The following is a 12,432-nucleotide window of genomic DNA, read 5'->3' as shown; positions in this document are numbered from 1 at the left end:
GTTTCTAAATCTACTATTGTACTATTGTACAAATTTCCGAAGTTTTTGATTTTGTTCCTCTAAATAATTCTAAAATAATAATTGCTCAAGAAAATCTTGAATAAAAATTATTTAATTCAAAATGTTTGGTATCAAATTCTTAATAACAATAACCTTTAAACAATTTATTACGGTTTGAAGTCTGATCCGAATAAAATATACGAATAAAACATTCAAGAATACAAACAGCCACACAGGACAAGCTGCTTATATAGTTATATAAGTAGTAATTATACAACTTTTGTAAGTTGAACAGAGGTATTATTATGAACGCGAAACTTTCCTAAAAGACTAAAGATTATAGTTAATAACTAAAGTTCTATAATTTTATAGATAACTATTACATTATGCGATATATAATATAATTGAATATTTTATTATATTGGTGGTTTAGGTATATCTAACTTATTATTACTATGATATACAACGCCATTTCCATTATGTTATATACTTAAATATTTTATGCACTACTATGGTGTTTACCTTCTTCAATGATATCTTATATAATATTATTATTTGTTACGGGAATCACATTTAATATTTTGTACCGTGTGATTTAAATTGAAAATATCAAATAATATAGGGTATTAGATAACAAATTGAAAATAATATGAAATATTAAATTTAATATTGTGCATTGCTAGCAAAAATACGAAAATATAGAATTTCTAAAATTAAATTTTAACAAAAATCCGCGTGGCTTATTGTTCTTAGATTATTTAGTAGCTTAAATTTATGATCGTAAGTTGATGCATTACGCTAGAGCCAGTTTTCAGGCCAATTTTCTTGATTTTTATTATTATTATTATATTGAATCACACAAGGAGCGGGCCAAAAACATATTTAATCGGAATTCTTTGCCTTCTTTGTGAAATGTGTTTGCTTTAACGAAATCTGGCGTTTGTTATACATCACAAACAATGCATTCGAAGGTTGAAATAATCAGTTTATAACTTAGGTGAAAATTGAACGTCGTTATATATTTTGGTTATTATGGGAATTCTCCAACTGAACTCAACTGATTTTAGTGTATTTGTAGTTTGCACGTGTTCTATTGTGATTAAATAACACATATTATTATATATTTTATGTTCCTGCCATTAATATTAAGTAAAAATAAAGCTTAATCCTAAAAATATGTAGTTATCATAGCAAAAAAATTAAAATAAGTAAAAACAATTTCAAACTATAATTTTAACTTTTTAAAATTATTACGAAACATTAGAATTTAATTTGAAAATTATTTAAATTGTATAACTGTGTAAGATTTTGAATAAGTGTAGTTGATGAATATGCAAAAGAATTCTTCCACCTCCTTAGGTATTTTAATATATTTAGTTGCTTAAACTGAACTTCTCAGAGACCACAGCCTGTCAAATATTTTAAATACTCAGTGTGGTTAAATTACTAAGTTAATGTAAAACATCAAAATCGTGGAAATTCTTTTAAGTTTGTAAGCATTATATAAAGCATTGTACAACGAAATAACATTTTATTTTTGATTAGAAATACTTAATTAATTATTTTGTTATGTATCACATTTTTTTATAAAATAAAAAAAAATGTCTTACATAGTTAAATGTGTTTTTAAAATTATGATTTTATCATTTAAAATATTGTATTTAAGAAATTAAAAACAAATTTATTTAAACATCAATCTTAATATTTTAAAATTAAATTCTGAACTTTTATTAAAAATTATTACTAGAATATTAATAATATTGAATACTATCATCATTTTCATCGTTAATACATTCGCTTTTTTAAGGAGAAGGAAAAAATAATTTATGAATTTATACTTAATAACAAGTATAGTGTAACATTTAAAGTACCTATATTCATAGTTACTTGATTTCTAAAACTTTAATAAAATCATTAACAATATATATGGTTTAAAGTTTCAATAAAATTTTATGAAACATAATCCATTATTTAAATAAAATTATTTTTAGAAATAATAATTACATTGAATACGTGTAATTATTAGTGATACGACGAATTAAAAAAAAACGATAAATATATTTCAATAATATTTCACTTTTATGATAATTAACTCTTTCTAAACAATTCATTCAAATATATATCAGATGGATTTTAGAAGCCGTATGTATGGTTTTTTATTAATCTATACTGTAGTACATTAAGTACACATTATATCAATAATGACGTGCTTTATGACTATATGAGTATAATTATTAAATATTCAAGTTATAACTATACTAATTATTTTATTGATCATTTTTATACGAATATATAAACATATAAAATTTAACTATGTATAACTAAAACTGTCTCCTCAATACAGAGATCTCTATTTATTCTATTATAACTCTATTTTAAGATACAAATTCAATAAAATAAACTCACAACTCAAATCCTTTTCAACAAAAATAGCATTCTGCACTAAATAATTATGGTAAACCTTATAGTAAAATTATTGATTAATGCTGAATTTCATGAATTTATCTAAATGTATACAGATGTATCAAAAAATAGGAATAGAGTATCTAAACATTTTAAGCTACTTAATTAGCACTATTAACCCTTAACCCGATCCTTAAAATCCAACATAATCATAGTTAAAACCGGGGCAATCAAAGAAGCATACATTTATATTAATATAACAATGGACAACTAGATCCTTATTATCAATGATTTCTTTAAATATATATTTAGTACTGTAATCAACAAATCTTTGTTAAGATATTTTCATAAATTTCGTATTATTATTATAACATATAATACTGTAAAATTTATAAGGATCCCCATTTTCTATAATGTGTATTAATGAAAGTGAAAAAGTCAGCTCAATACTACTGTTACGTGATAGGTAAGAATTAAAACATTGTCTATCTCTGATACGGTGTAACAGCGACAGATAATACTAAACAGGAGAATACAAAAAATGTAGATGTTAATACTATTAGACGAGACACTTAGTTATACAGAGTACTATTTAACGTATATTTGAATAAAATGTTAATATAATATAAGTAGGTACATTACTTTACTGATGATCTGGTAGCAATACACGGATCAAGCGATGAAACGAGAATTCTTCAACACACGAATATGTAGCAGGCTGAAAGATTATATTATTATAATTATCTTATATTTTGTTAAGTAATTAAAACATAGTTATACCTATATGGTAGGAGTGCAAGACTCTGTAATAATACAGACTGAATATACGATGACACATAATATGTCTAGCTTTCGAATATATAATATATATTATATATATGTATACATTATAATAGTAAAATATAAATACGGTAATGGTGTTTCACTACTAAAATATGGCAAGAAGTTTGGGATGAACTACTTACTACTTAATAATAAACATGAATAATTAATAAACAATATAAATAAAGTGAAATCCTCAACTTATACATCTCGCCAGGCAGACATTATTACCACCAAAACTATAACTCAGTACACTATACACGTCATATACCTAATCATATTTTATGAAAAATCTTAATGCAGCCAATACAATAAACCTCTTGGCTCTTACAATCAAATACATTGCCCTAAATTGTTTAAAATTGACTTCGTCAAGTTTCATATTGAACTACACCTTATGCACAATAGAAGAAGCATTCTGAAAATCAAAATCCCACTTGATACATGGGTAACACAGGTTTTCCAAAATCATTGGTATCGATACCAACATTAAATGTCTAATTAATTGTAAATAAATTGGTCAAGTAAGTACCTCTTTGCTGTAAATTAGGTGTCAGGGGTGGGTCACTGTAATGGCTATGTTAAATTTAAATTCAATGGTTTATCGTTGGATACAAATAAGGATTCTGAGTGGGGACGGTCTGTCAGCCTATATCATTGAGTATATTTTATGTTATTTTTTGATATTAGATAAAGTAATTAATTTTAAGAAATGTTATCAAAATATTTGAATTTAAAATGCTTAAAAAAATAAATTATGCGTATGTATTTTAAATATTTTTTTTACAAATATAAAAAAAAACTTATGAAGAAATAAATAAAATTTTTAAGGACTATTAATTAATAAATACTATACCAAAGTGGATAACTAAATTTGTAGAGAATGGAAAACATGGATAAATATTAATAACAAGTCGTGAGATTTAATAAAAAATTGTTCAAGAAACCGACTTTAAACTTCGAACTGTTATTATATTATGCTCTTTTGTAATGAATAATTTTTAATCATTGTCAAACATATAAACAAGGGGATACACTTCTGATTAAAAGGTTTTGAATAGCTCCTCGTATTTGAGTAGGGTATTGTGATGGATAAGTGAAATTATGAAATTTTAAATTCAAAATTTAATTATTAACTAGAAAAAACGTTTCTGAGTAGTCACGTGTAAAATATCCAAATTTAAAAGATATTATATAATGTATTTAATATTCATATTGTTATTAGTAGTTTATTTTTATCTTAGTCACACAGTATATTGAAAAAAATGTTCGCCAAAATTGTCACATATATAAATTATTTAATAATTATTAATTTGTTTAATATCACATTATAATATATTATAAATTATAATTATTGTATTAAACTTATAAGTCACGTACTGTAGAATGGTGTGAATAAATTCATGGACAATAATAGCTAAAAATTAATCTAAATATATTTTAACTTTTTTGTGTATATTTGAAGAACAATTTATGTTTTTACCGTTACTTCTAAGTTTTTGAATAATTGCAATATTAAAATATTCAATTTTATCGAAAACGAATTAATTATATAATATTAAGTATTAATATATTATTAGTAAAATTATTAATCATGAGAAACAACTAAATGTTTTTAAAAATTAGCTAATTAACCAACTATATTATTATTAAATAAATAATATGTTATTTCGAATATGATTTATAACCTAGTAGTTAACATTTGTAAAGTTTTACTATTTAAAAGTAGTTTTAAAAGCATGTTAATTGTTTTTTTTTTTTTTTGTGAATCTGAGTCACATTGATTTTAAAATGTTTTTTTTCACTGTTAACACTTTTTAGGGTTGTACAAAAGTTTTATGTAGCACCTTTGCAGATAAAAAATCTTATCTAGATTGCACTTTGAAGTAATTCTTTTTCGACTTTTTCGGTTATTTACGTACCTAAATTAAATAAAAATAAATAAAAACACTATTGATATTTGAAAACAGCAAACAAAGTGATAACATTTTAACAATTCAGCCCAAAATAGTTTTTTCAAATACAATATTATAGATTTCAAGTATATTATTAATAATTATTGTTTATTAATGATGCTTTATACAGTTTATCGCTTTTATACAAACTTAAATCGATACATACCAATCAGGTTCAAAATAGGTTCTTAAGTTTGGCTGGATTTAGGTTGAAGATTTAGAACACGATGCACAATTACGGACCTGTTAATCAGATATTCCAACACATGGTATTAATGTATTATATCAGAGACGTAAATCATTTGATCTCCGCTTTATCCAGGGTTTATTAGTCGGTTGTATTGATGACGCATCACGATTATTGCAGTAGCTCAACTTCCGCGTTCCGGATAATACCAGGTCTCAGGGACAGTTCTACTTACCCATTAGTCGAAGTCATTTATCAAAATCTGCCCTTCTAAATCGTTTGATGCCCATCGCAAATATACTCATGATTCATGTAGAGGTCCCATATAATAATTAATTTTCTGTAATCTTAATATTTAAGCTTAAGTCTTTAATTTTAATAATATATTAACTGTCTAGAACGTTAAAATGTTTACTTTTAAAAAGTTATTAGGCGTTAAAATAATATATATATATTATATAATAAACGAAAAAATACCAGTAAACCAAACCACTAAAAATAGTATTTATAACAATGTTACAAATGTAAATATATGCTTTCGAGTGTATTATAATAAAAAAGTCAAACTTCTAACTTGTACAAAGTTGAAAGTTTAAACCCTGGTAAACTATTTTTTGAATAATTTTGTAGGTATATATTTTGTTTTTGAGATAATCAATTGTAATTAATAATATGTTTTTGTAACGTTATTATTATAACAATCGATTGAAAATTAATCACAGATGTTATTTTAAGAGTTTTATTTTAATTTATCAAGATTACAAAAACGTCATTTGTGAACCATTTGTCTTTTATAGAATCTTGATAATTTCGATATAAGCTTAGCTCTACTCAAAATCGCTTTTCGGGCCAACAAATTGTAATTGCTTTAAATTTAAAGATACCCAAACCAATGACCAACTAAACTTGCTTAATTATAAATTGATAATTTGAATAATATCTGATTTCAACATTTTTGAACGATTGCAAACCAATGATATTATATTTACCATATAGTATTATTTATTAATATATATATTAAATATTTTATTCTACATTATAAGGATTTATTAAAACATTTTAACAATAAAGTAACTTTAACACGGCGTTATGGATAGGCTATCACATCATCAGTTCATATCTTTTTACAGTCGCAGATAACTTAATAAGGAATAAATAGTAATAAATAATATTTTCTTAAACTTTTTGTTTATAAATTATAAGTTAATTTAAAATTGTACTGCATTAATATAATGATCAAGTTCAGGTTATAATAGCAATTATACACCAACCACACACTAGCTTACCTTTATAACGGTTTTTAAACCCTACACAACATTATAATTTTTAAATTAATTCAACATCGTCAGTTGAATTAAATCTGAATAATATATTTTTTTAAACATAATGTATATAATTTTAAGTTCATCATACTGTCATTTTTAGTGGTAAATTAAAAAATGATATAGTTACTAATTTACATTTTTAGAATTAACAAAAACAAAACAAAAATATTTGACACAAATAAATTTCCAATTAACATTTTTACTTTTATAAGTGTCACTTAAAAGAATACAAAATTATTTTTAAAGAATTTAAATTCAAATTTAAATGACTAATACACGTAGTGATAAAATACCTGAACATAGTATTTTAATTTAAAAGTATATTTTATTTTTATTTACTATCTACTATTGTTTTTAAAACAATTTATTTCCATTCACACATTTTTATATGAATCAATATCTATAAATATATTTTAATAATACTTTAATAACTATATTAATACCGCTGACTACAATATTATTGTATTGACTGCTATTATTGATCACTTGGTTTTTATGCGTATTTATTATATAAGTATTTAAGTACATAACCCTTTATGTATAGACCTATGTTATTATTATATATTTTATTATATTTAACTAATATAAGATTTTGGTGTTTTGGGATGCAAAGAGTCCAATGTGAATGATGCATTTTAAATAATACTTTTTTTTTAAATTAATAGGTAACATCATTTTTCTATGTTTTATGTTTCAAGTATTTATATATTAAACGAATAATAGATTATTTACTATGTATTATATTACCTTATTTTTATAATTACATAATATCATTACTATATTTTTGTATATTAAAAGAAAAATGATTTTGATTACAGTATTTTCATAGCAAATTTTAGAACGTTATTTAGTATCCTGTTCATTACAACAGCTGTCATGAGTTGTCATGTCATCTCTAATTAAATATAATACAATCAGTTTTGTAACTACATTTTTTTTTCAATGACAATTGATAAAGTATATATTTATAGCATTGGCCTTTGGGTTTGAAAGCAAAAATTCAATTTGTAACCATGGCATAATTAGATTTAGTCTCATCTCCTTAATATTGTAGATATTTAGGATAGTGAATCTGTCCGATTGATTGCATTTTTTTAAAAATTAATCAATAATAATTTTAATTTGACATTCCAATTATTATTAACATTTGTACAATAAAACGACAGTGAATGTCGACAATCATCAGTGTAAATTGTTTTATCATTATTACGTTGCATAGTATTTTCAATTCACATTAAGAGAATTTTTACGTTCAACAATAATTGACAATAACCGATAGATTTTACGTATAATATTACCTTGATTATTTTAATGTACATTTTTATTTCCACGGTTATTGGGCATTCGAGATTCATTTTATCAATGCTAGAATTTGTTTCCTTTTAAATAGTGGAAGTTCAAGTGGATATTTGCTCATAATTATTCCATTATAGTCGATTCTATAATTAATAATATACTTTGACATAAAAACTCTTAATGATTTTATGACTAAGTACAATTAATAAGTACATAAGCTGTTTTAAATGTCTAAAGAATTTTATAAAATATTCTTATGTGCGGAAATACACGTGACTAATAATTTACAATTTGTTTATAGAATGTTTTTATTACATATAAATAATTTTCAACGATTATTTATATATCACATAACTTAAAGGGTTTGAATTCTGGTAGCCAATTTGTGTTTGATTTTCAATCTAATTCAATTCTCTTACTGCATCAAATATTTTATATTCTACACGCTTCCGAGTATTGTACCTGCCATAAAATGTATTTATTCCTTTGACGCAGTCCGTATTATGTAAATTTTACATTCAATTTATGTAAATTTATATACCTACGTACATATTATACATATAATATAGAAAATATATATATATTTTTAAATATTTATAAAGTGACCTATATTGTGTGAAGTAAGTAATAGCTAAGTAAAACACATCTTTAAAAAAAAAAAGAGTGACTATTGTAAAACAAATGTACTATATAAATCCTCAGAACAATATGTACTTCTGATATTTCATAAAGATAAAAAAGAATACCAAAACAAAAATATAAAATTCATGTTTTCATATATAGTTTATATTTTTACTACTAGTTATTTGCTAATTTATTATAAATATATAAATCAGAATTATTAATCAATTACTAAAATATTATTTAGTTGACTACTTTTGAGTTGATTTAAACTTTACTTTACAGAAATTAATATATATATTGTTAAAGTTGGCACTTATGAAAATTCCCAGGAAAATTCCTACTCAGAGAAAGGCATAATTTATGGAAATTCACAGAGGACGTCGTATGGACGAGTTCGTTTTTAAGAATTTATAATAAAGATACAAAAAAATTAAAATGTATATTCTTAAATGTATTTTTTTTTTTAATAGAGAATTTTATAATTTTAGGTTATGCCATTTTAATATATAATTTATTATATTAGAGTAATAGTGTAGATATTGAAATAAATATTACTTGGTAAATCAAGTAAATGTTAATCATTCCAATATTATATTATTTATATATTATTATTGAATTTAGTTGGTTTCTTACAATCTTATATAATTCATATATATGATATGCAGTTACTATAATACCGTTCTATACTGCCACTGAATGTCTACAGTAACTACAGAATAACTTTTTTATTGAATAACCACTGTGTAGAAACATCACGCGTGAATGTTATTATTTAACTGTAATCAATAATTAACAACAAATTATTTGTCTTGTCTCTTGATTCGACTGAATATTTTAAACAGACATCTTAAGTTTTCTAGTTAACATACAGCATGATTGTTTCCATAGTGTATTGTTTTTATTATAATGGTAATTATTGTACATTTAAAGATAAAACTATTAAAAGAAAATTACAATTTATTTTGTACATCGATTAAAATTTAATTATGCATTTATATTTCGATAAAAATAAGAATATTTAATATTTAAATATATTATTCAAAACATAATGATCAATATAAATTAATTAACATACACATTTTGATATTCCGAGAAAAATTCCTACAATATTACATTTACGGAATGGTTAAACTCTATACACAATTATAAATGTAAATATGCCAACATATTTTAAACACCTAAACAGTTAATTAATAATTTTGTATCGAACAATACTAGTTTATATAATTTATAATTGGTTCTTAACCAGTTGTTCGTGTTCTCCTTGGGGGTCTGTAGATATTTACTTAGATTATCCACGGGGTAGCTGTGAGTATTTTTTTAAATAACCCAAAAATACATTTGTTTGAAATTAATTCATATTATTTGATGAATGAGAACCATCGGTTATCAACCAATCTAAAAGAGATTATAACGACTGTAGTCAAATTTGTAAATCTCATCAGATACGATAGATATCGTATAGAGCCTTACATCACCGACTTTTCAAAGTATTATGTCAAGAAATGTAATCTGAAAATAAAGTTCTTTTTTACTACACAGATTTGTGTTGGCTTTCTAGAAGACAAGTTATGAAACGTTTGTCTGAATTTCGAGAAGAAATTTCTCATTTTTAATAAGAAAAAAACAAAAAAAAAATAAAATAAATAGACAAAGCTTACTCACAAAATATTTTGATAATATTGAGTTCATTCATAGATTGGCATATTTAACAGATTTTTTTAGGAATTTAGGAAGAAAATATATCGATTCAAGGATGATAAGTGACAATTATTACGGACAAGTCCGAAAAAATTAATGCATTTTTAAATAAAATTTCACTGCAGAAAAAAGATAATATAAAATTTTAATATATAATTATTTACTTAATATTCTGGTATTGTTTTATTATAACTTTTTTTTTATTAACAACTTAAAATAGATATATATATTTGATATAATTGTATTCTTTTCCTTAGACCTTTGAATAGTATTTTCTTATGTTTAACAAAGAAAATTGTTAATATTTACTACGTTGATTTAAAAAAAAATATATTTGTTTTTAATGAAGAAGATAATATCACTTTTAAGGAGAAGCAATTAGTTATCAACTCAACTGACCTAATAAATCAATACCTACCTACATATTTAATACTTAAATATACCAATAAATTATTCAGGACCATTTTTCGCACAAAATTATCACAGTACCTATCTACATAATCTTGGAAATTTCTAGTTTCTCAATAATACTTTGATCCCACTATTTAAGTTATTTTATTATGATTTATGAGTTATACCTAGTGGTTTTTAAAGTTAAGTGCTTGTAAAAATTGGTAATCATCAATATATTTGAAATCGTTTGAAAAACGAAAATTGAAAAAGAGTCAATTGTTAAAGAACTTTACATTAAGACACTATTTTTTCATACATTTAAATTTATTTCTTAAAGTACTCTCGTTTTCATTATTAACTTAAGTTAAAAAAGGTTTTTTAATTTATTTATACACGAAGGAATTCTAAAAATACTGTCTAGACATAACATACAATTTTAAATATACTATAGTGACAAAGACATATAACAATCACTGCAAAAAGTAAAAGTATTTTATTTTTAAATAAAAATAATTTAAAAAGTAATTTGAGAATTTGAACAAATGTTATTTTTTATATACTCATTGGATTGATGAATATATACATTTTACAATGATAATATATTTTTTTCGTCGCCTTTTGTAGCAGAAAAATACTTCAATTAATTGCTGATTTATTATTTTAATTAGTATAAGTTTTTTGACTATTTAGAAAATAATTTAGGTTATTTTGTAATCATACTGTATTGTTTTTCGGAAACAAAATGTAATGATAGTTTTTATTTCTCTTTTATAGATTAAACTAAATATATAACTGTAGGCGAAATATGGTTAATATCACAATGAATAATCGTCATTATAATGGAATGTTTGTCATTTATTGTACAAAAGAAATACAAACTAATTATTAATTGATTAAAGTTAATACAATTCTATAGAAATTAATGACTGACTAGTTGGAAGCACTTATCTAATAATTTTTAAATGAATACTTGACATACTTAACATATGAACGAAAATTTGAATAAACCAATTTTATTTTTGAAACGGTAGAACTTAATGCTTTCTTTAATAGTAATAGTTATTTTAACATTAATTTGGTAACGGTTAATTAAAAAAGTACATTTTTCATTTAAATTAATTGTTAGATTTATAATAACTCAAAAGAATTTCGTTCAATGCAGTGTTTATTACATTGTAGACGAAGCAATAGAATTATTGTATTATAATGAGGAATTTGTTTCTATAATGTGGTTTTTCAGTTTTTTCCATTTGGTTTCCAAAAAGTTTTCTAGACGTGGTCCAAAAACTGAAAAAAGTAGTTAAATTTACTCTACCAAAAAGATTCATATTTATTTTAAGTTTAATTTTAGAAGTAACGAACCTATATAGATTTAATTTACATATTGAGTAGGTAATTGTGTATAATATATAATTTTGTACATAAACGTACAATTTGTTTTTCATTTAATTATTATTATTTATTTTATTAAATATATTATTTATTTATTTGATAAAATAGAATATTTATACCAAATACTTTTTTTTAAATATTTACTTTTTGATAAAATATATATTTTGAGTTTCAATATTTTAAATATTATACAATTTAATAATATGATGGACATATTCAAACAAGTTTCTAATTGTATTTAAAATATTTAAATAAACTTAATTAACGTATTTTAAATGTTAATTCTGTTTTTTGTTGCGATTAAAAAAAATAACTTAACTTAACTTGCACTTAT

The sequence above is a fragment of the Rhopalosiphum padi genome, chromosome 1, assembly GCF_020882245.1.
Source record: "Rhopalosiphum padi isolate XX-2018 chromosome 1, ASM2088224v1, whole genome shotgun sequence".
Lineage (NCBI taxonomy): Eukaryota > Metazoa > Arthropoda > Insecta > Hemiptera > Aphididae > Rhopalosiphum > Rhopalosiphum padi.
This window is presented reverse-complemented; position numbering follows the sequence as displayed.